The sequence below is a fragment of the Mauremys reevesii genome, linkage group 16 (assembly GCF_016161935.1).
Source record: "Mauremys reevesii isolate NIE-2019 linkage group 16, ASM1616193v1, whole genome shotgun sequence".
Lineage (NCBI taxonomy): Eukaryota > Metazoa > Chordata > Testudines > Geoemydidae > Mauremys > Mauremys reevesii.
The window spans coordinates 31245801-31264056 of NC_052638.1; the positions used below are offsets into that span (position 1 = coordinate 31245801).

At 39.9% G+C, this 18256-nt stretch overlaps 1 long non-coding RNA gene across 3 annotated transcripts in view; it reads left to right on the top strand.

Moving 5' to 3' along the window:
• The window catches only part of LOC120384641, a 77736-nt gene that overhangs the window by 13144 nt on the left and 46336 nt on the right, over nt 1-18256 (top strand). For all 3 annotated transcript variants that reach the window (XR_005589007.1, XR_005589006.1, XR_005589005.1), the window contains exon 2: nt 13367-13469. This is a non-coding gene — a long non-coding RNA (uncharacterized LOC120384641). The remainder of the gene's footprint in view (nt 1-13366; nt 13470-18256) is intronic.

Genomic DNA, 18256 nt, shown 5'->3' on the forward strand with positions numbered 1-18256 from the left:
TCATCTCAACATCTTTATTTCCATGGTGGAAAGCATCCTGATTTCTTTTCTTGTGGCTGGCCAAGTCTGTTCCATACATAGGATGGGTTGAATTACAGTTTTATATACTCTGTCTGTTAACCATATTAACAACGTTTTGTCATGAAAAACTGGGGTCAGCTCCTGCCATTTCTATGATTCTGGGCATCATTCAAGAGGGCCCGATTGTCAGCAACCATTGATTGTAGGTATTTAAATTCTTTCACTCTTCTAAGCTCTCTACCTGTGATATCCTTTAAGTGAATCTTTCTCCCTTAGTTATCATAGCCATAGTATAACCAAATGTTCACTTTAAGTCCAGCCTGCTCAAAACTACATGGCCACTGTTCAAAGTTGGCTTGCAGGGTCTCTAAGTCTACAGCACATATCACTAAGTTGCCAGCAAACAGCATGTTCCAAGGCTACTTCCTTTGTATATCTTCAGTTATGACAACCACAAATGCTCCTGACGCAGGCCAACATTTACTGGAGATTCTCTACTGTAGCCCCATTTAGTTTTGACTATGGTAGTTGACTTCCATCATACATATCCTGGATATGTCCTTCTGATTCACCTCTCCACCACAAACTCTGTCAAATTAACTCCCTTGACCATTATACATGACCATACATCTTCTCCAGGTCTAAAACCCAAGCCCAGTTGCTGTTTGTTTGTTCTCTGAATGTCTCCATGAGGATTCATAGTGCAAAAATGCATCAGTTGTGCTCCTTCCTGGCAAGAATCAGTACTGGCACTTTACAATAATCTTGTCTCATATTTTCATCATACTCTAGGATGTGACATCAGTTTAACTGGGCAATAATTAGTGCACAGTGTAATAACTCCTTTCTGTTTAAAAATAGGCACCACAAAGCTTTTCTTCCTTTCATCGGGCATTTTCTCTTTCTTAAGAATATCATTGAACAGACTTGTAAAATGCTTTCTTTCCCTCCCAATGACTTCAGCACATCTACTCGTATTTAATCTGGCCCAAATGCTTTCTCCTTTTTCATTTTCCTAAGTGTCTCCGCAGCAACCTTTTCCTCCTGTATACAATCTGTCCCACTCTCATTTGGCTCACATGTCCTTAGTTTCACCCTTGGGTTCTCCTCATTCATTACTCTTTCAAAATAATCACTCTATAATTGTTGATTCACCATTTGTTTGCAATCTACCATTTTCATTTCTAATGTAAGCAAACTCATTGACGTCCCTTGTCATTTTCTCTCTTGCCATGGCATACATTTCATTCTCTTCTCCCCCCCCCCCAATGTCTTTCTACTCAGATAGCTTGTCACAGGCCATACTTTTAGATTTTTGAATGCATCTTTTGGCCTCCCTTTTTGCATCCTGACTTTATTTCTTCTTTGTTTTTTTTTCCTTGAGGAGTTCCTTGAGGAGTCTTTTTCTTGCTTCTTATTCTTTTGAGCTCTGGTTTAATCACTCCTAGGGTTTCATGTGCCATCTCCAGCAAAGTTTAGTTTAGTTTGTAACAGTTGTTCTCCACACATCCTTGTGTGTAGTTAGGAAGTCTGTTTATTATTCCTTGCTTGAAGGTTTTTTTTTTTTAAATATTTATTTTCTTATTTATTCCCATCTTTAAGTTTCCATCACTTATGCCTTTCCAGGATCCTGAGGTTCAGGTTCTTCTGAGGTCTCTGCATTCTGAAGTTCTTAAGGCAAAGTCACCTGTCTCTCAGTGCACTCACTGGGTATTACCCTATAATCAGTTCATGATCTACCTCTTCCCTTTATTAAAAAGAAATTAATTTGAGATTTGTGTCCTCCACTGGCATATGTTATGAGGAGGCTTTCCCTCTTCTGAAAGTGTCTTGTGATCACCAAGTCCAGTGCCAGACAAGTCTGGACCTTTTTTCTCCGTCAATGCCATGCCCTCCATATCCAGCCTTCACAGTACAAACTTGTGCATTTAGATCTGCTCTGATAATTCTGTTCTCATTAGATGGTATGTTTCCAATAAAAAGCGACTCATCCAAAAACTCCTCTTTTACCTATTGCGCCTCTCCTAACTGTGATGTGTACTTAGTGTATTGATAGTGCCCTCTTTCCCACACAGTTTAACACTCACCAGTTGGTCCGACCTTGTGGTAACCTCTATCACATGCCGTTGCATAGTTTCATCTAGAATAATTTCAGCACCATTTCAGGAGTGCAAACTCCCCGAGTACTAGCCCTCTGCTAGCATCTTGGCTTTCCAACCTTTCCATTTGTTTGTCTGTGCATGTGCCACATTTACTCTTTTCCTCTTTAAGACCACACCGAGCTCCAGATTTCTTCCAGAGTTCCTGCATTCTAACCTGCACATCTCAGTTCACTCACTTCTTTCAACGTTAGCGGCCCTTGCCCGGTTACAACAGTTAGGCAAGACTTGCAGGGAATGCCCTAGCCCTCTGGGGTGCATTGGACACCTATTGAAATCACATGAGCATATCTATGAGCTGAACTTTACAGATCAGCTGTCCATGCCTGAAACCTTTTGGTATAAAATTGGAGTTTTTCTAACTGCCTCACCAAGACTTATTTTAAGGAAGCCTTGATATCCTCATCATAGGGCTTATGTGACATATTATAGATGTAGCTGTGGCACTAGCTACCTTACCATGCCTTACTAAGAGATGCATGACCTAACTCTATCTGCAGTTAAATAGTAAGGTCTGGAGGTTAATGTGAAGAGCTGGAGCAAGCTGTTCACAAGATATTGCAAGAAATTTGGAAAAGATCACAGATCTCCCGCCATTTTCCCCATTAGACTCAAGGGAAAAAAGGCAAGTGTAACAGTTATTTCTATCCTATTATTCCTATAGCAGTGTCTAGAGAGATTTCATTGTTTTAGCCAAAGGCTAGGTGAGAGGGGAAAATGATCAGTAAAACCCACTTTACTATATAAAGTTTAGCTGATTTCCCCCCTCCCCTTGGTAACTTTCCTTTGATCTTTTAACTGAAATCTCTGTAGGTTTGGGAATATGGGTTGCTAGACCAGGGAGGAGAAGAGAGCTAAATCAGCTTTCGATTCAGCATTTTAAGTAACCCCAGCCACTTCTCAATAGCTGCTGAGTGTCACAGCAAGACTGGGAATGGAAGTGGCACCAAGCAGCTCCTGAGAAGTGGCTGGGCTTATTAAGTCCTACTTTAAAAAGTTGATTTCAAAGCTAATTTATGGCTTTGCTTTCCTGCCTTTTAAGGATGAAGAAAACCTTAAAGGAGTCTTGCTGGCTGTAACAGAGGCAGAGTGGCACTGAAGGTGGAGTGGGAACAGAGAAATGGAAGATTATAGGAACTGGTTACATTTGGAGAAAACGCCTGCACATTCTCTTAAATGTAAAATTGAAATAGGGGAAGGCGAGGGCTGAAGGACACTTTAAACCAACCTCCCATGATTTTTCTACCCACTAAGCCTAATGGGCCCAATTTTTGTTATGCTAAAATCCCTTTACCTCTCTGGCACTGTAAAGGGGCCTTAATGTGGGTGTGAATGTAATGCATGCCTATCTACAGTTCTTGTGTAATCTAAAGGGGGCTTGGTGTAAATGAGAATCAGTTGGCTGTAGAGGTTTTGTTGACGATAATGAAGTCCCATTGACACCAGCTGCATGTCTGTAATCTCACCATAAGGCCCACCTGGCCCATCAGAATATGACTTTGGAAAGTATGGTACGTAGACTAATTTAGAATCATAAAATTATAGGGTATGAAGAGCGCACAAGAGGTCAAACTTAAAACTTGGTGTCTGAAACTGAATGCTTTCCCATAGTGAACTCCCTGCCCTTTTAATGGAATTGTCAGTCGTGTAGAAAGCTTTTGTTTGAGGAAATATTGGGTAGATCATTCTCCTAATGAAGATCTCCTTCCTTTGTCTCCACGCTTGCCCTCTCTTTTGTTTTGCTGCACAGAGGCAGCGGCCAGGACTCTTCAATTATGGGAAGGCTTTTCATTTTCACAGCTGTTTTTGTAGACCTTCCTGCTAATGCATTTTGTCTGCCTTTGTCTTCCAGTCTCCTGTTTCTTTTGTCTTCTTTTAAAATGACAGCAGCTAGGACTTTTTCATTAGGCAAAGAGCTAGGAGGAGTGAGTTCAGATCAGTTCCAGTTTAGGAGAGAGAATACAGTCTTCGCTATTTAATTTTAAACTTGTTACAGATACTTATTAAACCAAATATTGTTTTATGGCCATGAAAGATTTACTAATTGGAAACATTTTTAGAGCAATGAATTTGAAATCTGTCCTGTAGCCTTGATTCTTAAGTCTCTTAGTCCCAGGGCCAGATCCAACAATAATTAAAGTTAATAGGAGTCTTGGCATTGAATCATAATCTTATTGTTACTAGCGCACATGCCTATTTCAATAACATTCCAGTTTTGGTGGGTTATGTACCAGGATAGTGGCTTTTAAAGTTAATGCATCACTCTTGTGCCCCGGGAACTGGCAGAGTCTCCACCCACTCAGTGCATGTGTGCACCAATATTGCCCAGAAGTTGCCCATCTTTCTGATGTTTCCTATATTCACAATTTAAGAATAACCTGACATAAACTGAGCTTTGTCCTGTGATTGGCTGCTCCTAAGGCTTGTCCCTTCAAAGTCTCCTCCCCCTGTCCCCTTGGTGCCCTGCAAGCCCCTTTCTTAGGTTGGTGAGGCCACTTGTCACGGCTTCTAGAATGAGCCAGCTGAATAGTTCTGTCTTCAAGGTCACTGTCACAGCCCCCATATCCATATTCTCCAGCTATCAGAGGACAAGCCTAAAGTATACCTACATATGGTTGATCTTTACCATAACACGCCATGGTTACTTTTTCTCATAAGCAGGAAACCATACAAGAGGATATGTTTCCAATACCAAGCATTATTTGAACCACCTTAGCCTGTGAATAAATAATGCAGCTAGGTGTCTGAAATTTAGACATAATACACCATCTGCCTTGCATCAGCGGATTCTTAAGATGGAAGGAATTGCCTAGAATGCCTAATAGTGAGTGAAAGTTTACACTTAATTACGTGTAGTAATACGTGTATCTGTAAACTCTCATTCTTTGCCCTTTAAGATAAGATTGCACAAGCCCAAGGACGATTTTTTTTTCTCTGTTCCAAAGTATGGAGTGTACAGTTAAACCTAAAAGCTGAACCATGGAAAATCAGGATTCAGAGTAAATAGTAAACATATCATTCAGTCCCTGGCCTATCACCAAGAAAATAATTGCAGCTGACCTCTCCAAATATCAAACACAGAGCTCTCCATACAGAAAGAAAGGGGTATATTCATAACAAGAGAAGCCACTTGATCACAGACCCATTAGAAAAATCAAGTAACTTAACCCACTCTTTTATGGTATGAAACTCTGCATTGTCTTCTCAGCTGAAAGTTATTTTGGTAACAAACTCATTATTTTTATTTATTTATTTATTATTATAATAATAAGCAGGAAGCTGTTTTCATTTCAGTTTAATTGCTCCCATTAGCAGTTTCACTTAAATTTACAATATTACCGAACCTGTCTGAATAGAGAGACTAACTTTATCATTAATGATAAGTTGAAATGGATAAAAGAAACATTATTCCTTCAATGGTTCTGGTTTAAACAGCTCAGCAAAACGTTGAATATGCAAGACAATCCCCTGCCATTGAAAAAGTGACTTCCAGCTGTGACCAGCTTAGCATATACATAACACCTGCTGGTTTACTCAGTGGGAGGCTCCCTTTTGGCTCTTCAGGCAGAGCTGCTTCCAGGGCACCACATGAATCCCATTTCGAGCCTCAGATGCACTAATGTATAGGCCAAACATGCAGCGTGACCTTCCACCAGATGAGGACTCCACTAATTGGTCAGTCTCCTCTAGTTTCTGGCCACCAGTTGGCAGGCACAATAACACCTCAAAAGGAGGATTGGCAATGCCAGAATGAAGCAAACTCCAACAGCACACAACAATGGTTTTCCAGCATCACATTCCAAGTTTGCACAAAATAATAACATCTCATGGGCCTGTGCCCAAGAAGTACCTTTTTGAATTCTCATATTACTCCTGCTTCTGTCTGTAATCCAGGCACTGGAGTTTATGGGTGCTTCTGTGTCACTGACTGCTTGTCCTCTTTGGGAATCTAGGAAAACTCTAGGGACAACTATATTTGTCCTCTGTAACTGGCAAATAGTGTCAGCCTGAGTGAAAGTGTCTTGGGTAATTGGCTAAGATGCCACACTGCAGGGAGCACCAAAATTCCCACTTCTTTGTGCAATGTTTCTCCTCTTCAGTAGCACCATTGTGGTCTATGCTACTGTACTGCCTCCTTGTCAGATGACTGTGATAAGTGTTTCTCCCATCTCATGATCTGATTAACTGGATTAATCTCAGCAGGGAACAAAAATGCAGAGGGGGCAGAGTGAGGGGAGCATGGATGGTGAAATGTATGGGAGAAGGGAAACAAAAATGAGGGAGAGGATGGGGAGACAGGAAAGTGGGAGACCTGGAATGGGAGCATGATGTGACAGGACTTAGAAGAGGAAAGTAGACCCAAAGTAGGGGGAGAGTGTGCTAGTGGAGAAAGGAAAGAGAAACAGTGTAGGAATGAGATCTGTCAGGGATGGGGAGAGGAGAAAAATGAATGGGGCCAGAGTGGAACAAGAGGAGAGAGAAAGGGTCAAATTCACAACTGGTGTAAGCAGGTGCAAATCCATTGAAGCCATATGACAACACAGTTTCTCCCAGAATCCCAGGGAGAGAAATAGGTGGAGGAAACAGAGATAGTCATAGGATCAGAAGGAAAGAGATGGGGGAAGAAACACACAGGCGGAAGAAGGGGCAGGGATAGAGACAGGAGAAGAAGCAGAGAGAAGGGCAGAAATGCCCAGGAGGATAGGGAAGCATTAATAATTTTTCCTTTGAGGGCCCTAGTAGACTTGAGGCTGATTCAGTTGGCAAAAGAGTAAAAACCTCTCATTTGCAAAAAAAAGACAACTGATCAACAAAGTTATTCAGAACAATGGGGATCCTACCAAAACCACATAGTCTGCATCCAGATCTCCACTTTCTGCAGATCCCTGAGCTTCTAGAGGACAATTGTGGAGGAAAACCCAACAAACTTGACTCTTCTAAAGTTAAAGCAGAGTAAGATAGACTCACTAGTAACTGACCAAGAAAAATAAAAACTCACCACTGCAAATTCTTGATCTTATTCCAGTCCACACAAGTGATGCCAGGTACATCTAAATGAATTCTCTTCTTCATTCTCTTGACTTGTACTAGAGTGTGTGTGCACGTGTGTATATGCACACTAAAAGGGGTAGTAGAAGAACCTTATTTTATTGCATTTCTCGTGATCATTTAAATCTGGTGGGTTTGTTTTATCTGGAGCACAGATTAAAAAGTATATAACACCATCATTCGGAAGATCACTGTCTTTGCTGGGTAACAGTTTCAGGGATATATGATCATTGGGAATAAATGCATCCGAAGCATTAAAAATTAGTCCAATCTAGTCTTGGTTACTAGCTAAATACTAGGCACCTCACTACAGGGCAAGGGGACAATCCTGTAGTCTACTAGCCAGTTCCAAAGAAGATTGAAACAGGGAGTGCGCTAGAGAGATTGACTGACATTTATCATATTCAGTAAATTTGCTCTATGAAAGAGCATCTGTTTTACATGTAAAATGGATGTGTGCAAACAGAATCCATAGGATAAGATTATTTCTTTCCAAAGTGGATTAGAATCATTTGGGTGACTCAGAGTATGAAATCACTCATGGTCTGTTTTGAATGTATATTGGTAGATAGCCAAAGGAAATGTCCTTATAGAAATGACAGGAATTTTCTAACATAACATGTTCTGTTAGTGCATATGTTGAAATGTCCTTATTATTTCAATGATTAACTTCCTCTCTGGTATCTATCAATGTATGTTCTTAGCAATTGCAAGCAATATCTTGTCAACAGCTATCTACCGTAAGTGATCCTAATCCACTTTGCAATCCTATTCAAAGCCTCTTCACTTGCACTGAAAAGATTGTTTTGTTTAGAAAAATTCTTACTAATGTGCAAAATTGCCCTTAGTTAAATCCATTGTAGGAGCTGAAAAGGAGCACTAGTTTAATGCTCCACAGCTGGAGTACAGATAGGCAGTGTGGCTGTAACTTACACTCCTCATTTTTTCACGAGCAGCATATGCTTGGGGAGTCAAGAACAGATGCAACCTGCTTAATGGGGCAAGCCACATCCATTTTACTTTAATTACTCCACATTTGGACACTGCACTCCCTCTTTATATAAGTCTAATGTGACCCAAGATGCAGATGAATAGTAATGGCAGAATATCAACAGGACATAGTATAAGCTAGAAAATAGAGATTACATGGTGGTCCTGTTTGGAGTTCATTAAAAAGGTGTCACGTGGCATACAGGTGGCAGTAGAATGCAGCCCTAAGTGTTTTGACTAGGATCAGGGTCATGACACAGAGGGCTTGGCACTAGCGTGAGTGCTCTGTTATGATCATCCAGGGCAGGAGGCCACGGCTTCACCTGCTGGTTTGGTCTTCTGCCAAGCAATATCTGGCACCAGTTGAGGCACTCTTCCATGCTCTTCCATCCTCCACTGGCAGATTGGCTGTGTTATTGGGGGAGATAAAGGCAGACCAGTCAGACTGCATGCAGACTTCTACCAGCCAGGAGTCCGAATAAGCAAAGCAGCTGCAGTGAACAGGATTCCCACTATTTTCAGAGGACTGCTCGTGAGGAATTTGCCAAAGATCATGACTGATGGAAACCCAGCAGAATTGATTATCCACTTACGTTTTGTCCCTCTCCTCATGAATCTAGAATTGGAGATTGCTTCCACAAAACGTCAGTCTGAGGCTGGGAATTTGTCTTTCCTCCAACCTAGTGTGAGGAGGGGGGGCTCAAAGGGAGGGACAGGATAGCCCCACGCACAGTAACTGAAAGTAATGTTAAAGGAGTCTCGACTCAAGATAGCTTGGGCCTAATTCAGCTTCTAATTACACTACTGTAAATCTGGAGTAACTCCATGGGCTTCAGTAGCAGTGCTCTAGATTTACAGCAGAATCTGACCCTTTGAATATTGTCTTCTCCTAACTAAAAGTTCATTGTACTGTTGCAAAGTATAAAGAGCTACACTTTAAAATGGGGAACATGGTGTATTAATTTAGTGGCTGTATTACACTGCGTGATATGGGTTTAAGGCCATTAAGATGGAACACTCAGGGAAGAACAGACAATTGTAGTAATTCTTGGGCCGAAGATTTGGTCTAAATCATGTTCAGTTTTCAGAGATTTTCTTGGATTAGGGACTGGTAACACTGGGATAATTTAACGCAAAATGTTTTCTTGGCAGAATTCCAAATGTAAAGCTCTAAAAAGTTATATTTCTGTCTCTCATTTTGTCTTCCTTGCCTAGCCTGTTATTGATGCACATAATAAAACACTAGGAAAAAAAGACAAATCCACCCAAAAGGTCAAAATCAATGATCCTTTTACAGATGGCACCTTTGGGAATCTTGGTACTTTACCATCAGCCTGTGTTTGAGACTGTTACTTGAATACTTGGTTTTTGATGACAAAAATCAATGACTCCTTTAAAGAAGACACCCTTGGGGCTAGAGGGATGCAGACTTTGAAATGTTTACTAGTCTGTGTCTGTCTGTGAAAGACTAATAAACATATTTATAAGTTTATGAGCTTCTATTTAATTTTATGGATTGGAAACAGTGTACGGATTTGACAAGAATTTGAAGTTAATGTGTCCCAATGAGCCTTAACTCTCTGATGTCTTTAAATTGGCGTAATTTAGCACATGGGAGCTGAAAAGGCCATTGGGGTCAATGGAAAGACCCCCAATTTTATCCTATAGTTGTATAGGATAAAATTTGTCCCTTTGGCAACTTCTTTGATGTCCAATGGAATTACCCCAGTAGTGCATAGGGCCCAATATGCCAACTACTGAATTAATGCTGTAAAGGTTTAGGAGAAGACCAGTACAGTAAGAATAACAATCCCACATGTAACCTCTTTTATTCCATTTCTTTATTGTAATATGTATTTTTATATTTTAACATTTTGACATTCCTCTGAACCATGAAATGATACTCTTTAAACAGATTATGAATCTTTTTTTCTTTGCTACTAATTTGGCATCACCATTATTTATGGCACCATAACTTACTTTGATACCAGGACAAAATTTCCTTGATTTTCCTGAGTGAGCTGGATTATAACAGGCTCTTGTAACTCAATAGGACACTTGATCTGGATATCCTGTGATGTGTTGAAGCAGCAGTGCTGGAGTCTGGACAATCAATTTTGTCACCAGCTGTGCAGATATTGGTTTTGCCAGAAATTCTCCTCCTTCCACCCCTCCCCATCAGGGATTTAGCGTTGTTTTATTTGTATATTTTGTGAGCCTGCTTCTGGGGAAGCAGCAACAAAGATGTGTTTGGAAAGAGACTATGAGTAACCTTGCTGTAATTAGACCAAAACCCTTCATTTGTATTAATTTTCCTTTTAACTTTAGATCTAATCAGTAAATACAGTCGTGTAGGATAAAATGTCAACCCTAAACAAACAAGTGGATTGAAAAGATAATGGTAGTTAATGCCTGATATAAATTAAAATGTGAGAGAATATACATGACAATAAAAGGGCTGGCATATTAGACAGTCCACTCCACCATTTACTGATTCTGATTGAAGGCTACTGACCTCAGTCTAATAAATCAGCATTAATCTGAACCCCATCATTAACACATGCTTTGCTCCGGAGGACAGCAGAGAGAACTTGCACTAGCTAATGGCTTCTATGCCACAGCCTTCTGTAAGGGACAATGCAGAGCCACGCTACCATGATAAGCACTGGGGAGAGAGCTTTTGCTCCACACTGGCACAGGGAGGGAGTTGGGTTAAGTCCAAAAAGAGTCTTGTGCTTCCTCTGATGCTGCTCTGAGCCACAAAGACTTCTCACAATCTGACCCTCAGTGAGCAAGCTTCCCCTGTTGTCCATAAGCCACTCTGAAGAGAACCCACATTTTCAGTTACTTTGGAATACACTAGTGTCCACTATGAACAATGTCAAGGCTGGTGGCATTCACAATACAGAATCTTACGCTAGAGGCTGTTATCTGCCTAACCTATTATTTACAACAGAGGTCATTACTTATTCCCAACACATAAAATGGGGATATTAATACTACTTTTCTCCCATGCTTTGTCTATTTAGATTGTAAGCTTTTTCAGGGTAAGAAATGGTTCTTTCTATGTGTACGTACAGTGCCTAGCACAATTGGCCTATAAGATTTGGTGTGGTATGGGGTCCTTCTAGGCACTAGTACATATACCATAGTATAAGAAATACATGATATTATAACTCTGCGATTTATCACTTTGATATGACCTCTGTGTATAAATGTTGCTGCATCTGTGAAAATCTGCCGAAATTTGATGACATAAGCCTTCGAAAGGAGATGGGCGGGGCAGGGGGGGATTTTGGGGGGTGAAGGGGTGAGACTAATATAACTTGCTAAATTAAAGAGGCCCTTAGTATCTGGTGTTTTCTCCCTATGAAGATACTTAGACACAGTAATCAAGTCACCTCTCAATCTTCTTTTTGACAAGCTAAACAGATTTAACTCTTTCTCTCTCACTGTGTGGCATTTTCTCCAGCCCTCAAATTGTTTTTCTGGCTCTCTTCTTCACCGTCTCCATTTTTTCAGCCCCCCCCCCCCTTTTTGAATGTTGCCGCCAGGACTGGACACAGTATTCAGTCTCACAAATGTCATATAGAGATGAGATCACCTTCCTTCTCTTACTCACTACTTCCTTGTTTGTACATCAAGAATCACATTAGCCCTTTTCCCTACAGCATTGCACCCCTGCAGTTCACTCTGAACCCTAAATCTTCTCCAAAGTAATTACTTTCCAGGATACAGTCTCCCATTCTTCAAGTATGGCCTGAATTCCTTACTGTTTGTTGTGATGTTGCACCCCATAAGGCTTTATGGAAATATGCTTATAAATGTATATATGACATAACTGGAATATGTTTTATGCTACATATGCCATGTAAAGTATCTCTGTAAAGGTTATGATCTGCTGAATCTGTTCCTCCTCTTTGTATGCATGTATAATTTTTGTGTTTGAAGTTATGAATGTTGGCTGTATACTTGCTTGATTTCTATGTAAAGCCTTATGTAATGCATTTGGTCAGCTTCTTGAGAAAAGAACGTGCAAATTAAGTGCCCATTCAAGAAGCACTTAACGAACAATGGATCTTGGAAGGCTCCAATCCACATAAAAAGTCTAATTGAGGACATTCAAGGTAGCATGTGAACCATGGCTGCTACCTGTAAGTACCTGAGTCATGCAAGGGCATGTGACTTTCCCATGTGACTCCAAGACTCCATCTTGTAGCTGGAATTCTGCACAGGGGGTGGGAGGGATGTCCACCCACAAGAGAGAGTCTATTTAAACCCCTGGGAGACCCTTCATTTTGTCTTCAACTGGCTCAAGAGATATCCTTGGGGGGTGGAGAGGCTACCTGAGAGAAACTGGAACAAAGGACAATAACTACAGGGGGTGTGAGTGATTACTGGACCCAGAGTAGAAAGAGACTACTCTGTAAAAGGAAGCTTACTGGAACACCTCTGAGGGTGAGGTTTTATCTGTATTCAGTTTTCTTACTGTATTAGACGTAGACTTGTGTGTTCTGTTTTATTTTGCTTGGTAAATTCACTTTGTTCTGTCTGCTATTACTTTATGTATTTAATAAAATCACTTTTTACTTATTAATTAACCCAGAGTATGCATTAATACCTGGGGGGGGCAAACAGCTGTGCATATCTCTCTATCAGTGTTATAGAGGGTGAACAATTTATGAGTTTACCCTGTATAAGCTTTATACAGAATAAAATGGATGTATTTAGGGTTTAGACCCCACTGGGAGTTGGGCATCTGAGTGTTAAAGACAGGAACACTTCTTAAGCTGCTTTTAGTTAAGCCTACAGCTGTTAGGGGACGTGGTTCAGACCTGGGTCTGGGTTTGCAGCAGGCTAGTGAGTCTGGCTCAAACCAGGCAGGGCACTGAAGTCCCAAGCTGCCAGGGCAGGAAAGCAGGGGCAGAAGTAGTCTTGGCACATCAGTTGGCAGCTCCCAGGCTGGGTTTTGTGATCCAACCCATCACACTTGGCTTGGCTGTTTTAAAACCCTTGTTTGAAGGGCCAAATTCACCAAGTGACCCTGATCACTCTGTCTGATTGCGCTGTCCTCAGAGCTTAACATTTTGCCAATCTTTGTGTAATCCACACATTTTCTTAGCAGTGATTTTTATATTTACTTTCAGATTACTGATGAAAATGTAGAATGGAGTCCAGCCTAGTGCCGATCCCTGCAGAATCCTATGAGAAACAACCCTATTCGATGTTAAATATGATATGCATTTGATGGTAAGTAATTGCTATATTTGTTAAGACGTTCCTTGTACTAGGCATAGTACCTTCGAGCAGTTTGCTTTTAAATCTTTCAATCTCAATCCACTATACAGACCAGTATTTGTTCAAAGAACTAGGGGTTCTTTTCATATGGAGTAGGGGATTTGTTTTGTTTGTTTTTCAAATTGGATTTTCATCTATTTTGTTTTATTTCTGGTTATGTTTGCTTTCTCCCTGCCCTGGATTGGGCATCTCTAGGGGGAAATGGAGTATACTTGAAGGTTTTTGATTGATCTATGGGAGAAGAGTCCTTTTGTGAATGGTAGGAATCCTCCACATTTTAAATGTAAGCAAATGCACACATTTGCCAGCTCTGAATAATGGGACAGTGGAAATGTAGCTGTGAAACTGAGTCCAGATTCTAATGCCCTTCTTGAAGCTTGGGAACACATTACTCCATAAGTATACCCACTGACTATCCATGGTGTAAGTTATAACTAAACATAGGTAAAGGTCATAGAATATCAGGGTCGGAAGGGACTTCAGGAGGTCATCTAGTCCAACCCCCTGCTCAAAGCAGGACCAATCCCCAACTAAGATATCAAAATCTGTTTGATTGTTTAAAATTGTATATGAAGTCAGCATGGTCCAGGGCATGAGCACAGGATTTCTAAATTTAGCTCTGGCACTGACTCACTGAGTGGCAACAGACACTTTATTTGCCCTGTGTATGGCTCAGTTTCCATATCTTCAAAACAGAGGTAATAATGCATCACAAAGGCATTATGAGAATTAGTTAGGGCAAGTTTTGATAAGTAGCCCATTATTCTGCAAATGATCCCATAGATTTGAATAGATCGGCCTTCAGGCAAAAGTACTTACTATTAAGTATAAGGAAGGGTATGGGAGTCCGGCACTTCATGGTTTAGTTGTATTTACTGATGATATAGGTGCTAAGTACTATTGTTATTTAAAAGGGGAAAAGTATAATTTCCTTCCAACGCTTTCTTGAAAATCCTAACATTACAGGATTCAGCACCCTGAGGCAAATATGTGAGCTCTCATGTTTGTATTCTGTCTACTGTACCTTAGCTCAAATACATTGCAATAGTGTCTGGAGACTGTGCAGTTTAATATCTCTGACATTATTTCCCTTTAAGAGGAACAATTGGTTGTACTTGTTTAACATTGGGGAAAGAATTGTGAATCCCAATAAGGCCATGAATACATTTATTATTAATTTTTGTTCATTAATTTTTAATTGTCTGTCAGACAAAATCAAAGGCTGAATTGGTAGCTTCAATGTACTCTATCTTAATGTGCTGGCTTCATAACTTTTTTACTAAGGTAATTATTCCGGACCGTATCAACAGTACAGAGGTCGGGGGTACCCACATCTTGTGGTGCATTAATGTATACAGTAGTCACATCGTTATGTAGGTCCATAGTTCATGTCTGCAACTGTTAGTTCACAACCAGACAACATTATGAACAATGTTTATTTTATTTTTTTGGAAGCAGATAAAGCTCTGAGTGGGGAGAAATCACTCTTAATTGTTAAAGAACTCAGGCAGTTGGAACCAGCACAGTAGTTACAGGATCCTGCTATCAGGGAGCAGGGTGACTCATTGCCCTATGAAGAAACAAGCAGAGACTATTTGAGATCAGGTTCATGCCTGCTAGCTTTTCAAGGAGGAGACTTGATACAGTAGTGTCCATATGTCTGTCATCCCCTTAAAACAAGACTAAGTAGTAAATCTGACTCTACAACAGGTTTCTTATATATAGGATGAAATCCTGGCCCCATTGAAGTCAATGGCAAAACTCCCACTGATGTCAGTGGGGCCAAGAGTGCTCTACAGTGTATTCAATGAATAATCCTACTTCAATAAATTTTGCAGGATGGCTCTCAAGTATACAGCAGATGGGGAGAATCAGGAATTGATGGGGAAGGAGTTGTTCAGGCAAGGAGGGACTGGGGGTGGGTTCCATAGGTCCTGACAGACACAAGTTTTGTTTTTTATCTGAATAAAAGTCTGGACTCTTTAAGTTTGCCACTAGTTTATATATGTAGCACATTCATTTGCAGCCACATATTGCCCACATTTACATTATCTAAGGGCATCAATAGGGGGTCCTTCCACAAACGGAGCACTGTAGTTGGTCCTTTCAGAAGATTGGTCTATATACACATGTGAAAATGTTAGGCTTTCCCTTGCCGTGCTAGCAAGACAAGGGAAAGCATTTTCTTATTTCATTTTTGCTGATCTTCTAGCATCCCCTGAGATGCTGACTGGACCAGGACACCAAAGCAGACATAGTCACACCTACCCATCTCATAGAACTGGAAGGGACCTTGAAAGGTCATTGAGTCCAGTCCCCTGCCTTCACAGCAATAGTCAGACCTGACATATGAAGGTTCAGGCTTTTCTTATTTCAAGCCTATATTCTAAAGTAAAGAGTTTCAGAATCGTCTTGCCTTTCCTCTGAATTATTACTGTCGCCCTTCTTGACACTTACCTTCCTTACTATAACAATGCAATATTTTAAATATGAGTGATTCAGTAATCAATACCGCTTTCCTTTAATGCTGTAGGTTGAGCAAGCATCTGTTTGAAAGCATTTAGCCATGTGCTCTAGAGACAAAATTTGATCCAGTCTTTTTGTTGTCTAATCATTTCACTGATGAGAATCCTGGCTTAGGAGAAAAATAAATATTGTACGAGACATCATAAAGTTTTATGATGCAATTATTACAGATATAATTGTTCAGGGTTGTAGAGGTCTATAGATGTCTCACTGTTCATAGACCAATGCCCTTTTATACTCCTTTTTTATAGTTAATGCAAAGTCTCATTTAAATAATTTAAAAATAATTTATTGGAGTTAAATTGCTTTTTCAGAAGGCACAATCTTATCTCTCATTTTTTTTAAAAGAATCTCATTTTAATTTGTTTGCTGTGCCATTCTAACATGAATTTAGGAATTTAATGGAGTGAAAATTGAAGGCTGATGGCATCAGTGAAATTATTAATTTGGTAACTGAAAGATTTATTTGGTTGATAGAATTTTCAATAGTCAATTATCTTTGGACTCTATTAAAAGATGAAGCCCGAGCCAAATAACAGTTCTCACTCAGGGTTCCCCAGGATAAATTGAAAAAGACATCTTCATTATTGCTATTGATGTTAACATGCAAATCACTTACCGTTAATAATCCCAATAGACAGATAAATGCTTGTTTTTCCCCTCAAGAAGCAAGATAAGAAACCCTAAAACTGTTATGCTAAGAAATTAATAGGACCTGAAAATAGCAGATTTAGCCATGCGTAATATTTTAAGTTTATGTTTATCTATATCAAGTCCTAGTAGAATAACTCCACGGAGGTGGTATGTCTTTAAGTCATTCAATAAGAGTATCTGATTTTATTTTTCTTAAAGCCGATTGTATTGCAGTATGAATAGGTTATCTCCAAAAATGATATAGGCATATGCATGCAAAAGAAATTTGTATTCTCTATTCTTTTTTTTTCATGAACATTGCATCTGACAAGTTCAGTGTTTCAAAAGAACTACTTTGAAAGTATCATGTTTGCCAATAAAAATATTATATAGTTCGTTCCTGATTAAATAGCAAGCAATGATATGTCAATACATCCTAGTGAAAGGATCAAAGTTTTTTTTGTTTGTTTGTTTGAAAAAGGTATAATTGACATATCTGTAATCTAGTGAAAACACATATGCATGTGGTGGTAGGGCTGATAAATGTAAATAGAAGAGAAAGTATTCCAGATTCAGCATTAATTCGGTCTTAAAGTTAGTTTCACCTGTTAAAAGCTACCATAGTGTAATTAAAGAACACTTTTAATCATTTACCAAATGAGCTAGATAAAAACAATTGTGATTTAATGAATTCTATAGGTTATGGCTTAAATCCCATTCATACTGAAGTCAAAATGGGAATTTTGCCCCAATTGAGGCGGAATTGGAACCCATGAGAGCAATTTTTGTGAACATTGAATCATGCTGTAATAAGCTACTTGAACAGCAATTAGAAATGGTCCAGTAATGTGACATGCCATGGTACAATCTACACTAATGAGCAGCTGTGTTGACCCTGCTGTGCAACTATGGGTGCCTTACAGTGCCCTGCTGAAGTAACTCCCACTTGGGTCACTCACAAGGAGCCTTCCAGCATGTGAGCACAACCTGAGGGTCTGTGTGCAACTGCAGCCTTCCAGCCACATCTGGATTACACTCTGGCCCTCACCAGCTGTCATTATACTGCAGAGTGACCCCAACATACCCCAGTCTTAAATTTCTCTCCCAAGAAATTTGTCTTGTACTTTGTCTTCTACTCCTGGACAATACAAGTTATGTTAAGTCTGTTATTTCTTTAAAAGTAATAATATGCAGACACTTTGTCACCACAAACAAAGTTTCCTAGACACTTCAGTTTCAACACACTGTTCAACACAGTTTCAACAAGTTTATTTACTACAAAAAGAGAGATTTTAAGTGAGTACAAATAATGAGGCATAAAAGTGAGAAATGGCTACAAGAAAAAATAAAGATAAAATTCTACTGGTGTCTAACTTAACAAACTATGTTACATTCAAAGCAAATTAATGGCACATGCTTTCTGCCAGTCTTACTGGCCAAACTTCTTAGGACCAGACCCCTCCACCAGTCCAGTGGCTGCTTCCTTTGTTCCTTTTGGTGGGGGGTGAGAAGCATTTCCAGCTGGGAGCAAGGTAACAGGCAGTCGGTGTGGAAGGGAACTCCAAGATGTTTCTTTGCCA